We start from the raw sequence: 924 nt of genomic DNA, 5'->3' as shown, positions 1-924 counted from the left end.
TAAATTATGGTATAATATTAAAATTTTTATGATAAAAAATATTTACGGTTCAATTTTTATTCACCTTTAAAATAAAGAAATTATGCCATTTGGGTTATAACCCATTGGCCGTGATTATTCACTCTTGATAACGATATAAATAACTATTTACATAATCAAATAGAAAGTAATGTTGATATTTCTTGTGGTATTTGCATGAACATAGCCTTGTAGATTGGTTATAAACTTCCAATATGAACTCGATGTTAGTTATATGTCCACTTCTTCCATGAAATTGGCCAGACGAATTTTGTGTTCACTTTATTTATTATTAGTTGGAATTAGGTTATTACATGAATATATAGGTGCTTGGAAAGTTCAAGTTCCACACGTATGTATGAGAGAAAAGAACGTGGATTATTATTGTGTAGTGAACAAATTACAAAAGAGAAAGGACAATATATGACACGTAAGATTGAAAGTAATTATTAAAATGGTCAAAGTTGACTTATAGTGGTAGCCTATTAATTATGCCAATATCTATCTACTTTGAAAAGAAAGTTGCTAACAATATTCAAATAAAAACCTAATTATTTGAGTCTATTGTTAATTGAGTCTATTGACCGTTTATAAATAGGATTGTTGATATTAATTTATTATGATTTTATTGTGAAAATATTAATGTTATTTAAGTGAGTTTAATTTATTAACTAAATGATGAATGATGATAATCATTGTCTTTTTTTTTTTGAATTATTTAAGTGTTTTTATTTTCATTATTAATCTTATTGACTAGTAGAATTATAGAACTCTTTTTTCTCTCATCCTATTTATTATCAGTCCATTATTTTTTAAAATAATGCAAGAAAAAATTTAATATTACTAGTTTAAAATTATTCAAAGCTTTTGTCATTTATATTTCTTCTCAAAATATCCCCCTCATTC

The sequence above is a fragment of the Arachis ipaensis genome, chromosome B01 (genome assembly GCF_000816755.2).
Source record: "Arachis ipaensis cultivar K30076 chromosome B01, Araip1.1, whole genome shotgun sequence".
NCBI classification, from domain to species: domain Eukaryota; kingdom Viridiplantae; phylum Streptophyta; class Magnoliopsida; order Fabales; family Fabaceae; genus Arachis; species Arachis ipaensis.
The sequence above is the reverse complement of the archived record's forward strand: the minus strand, read 5'-3'. Positions refer to the sequence as shown.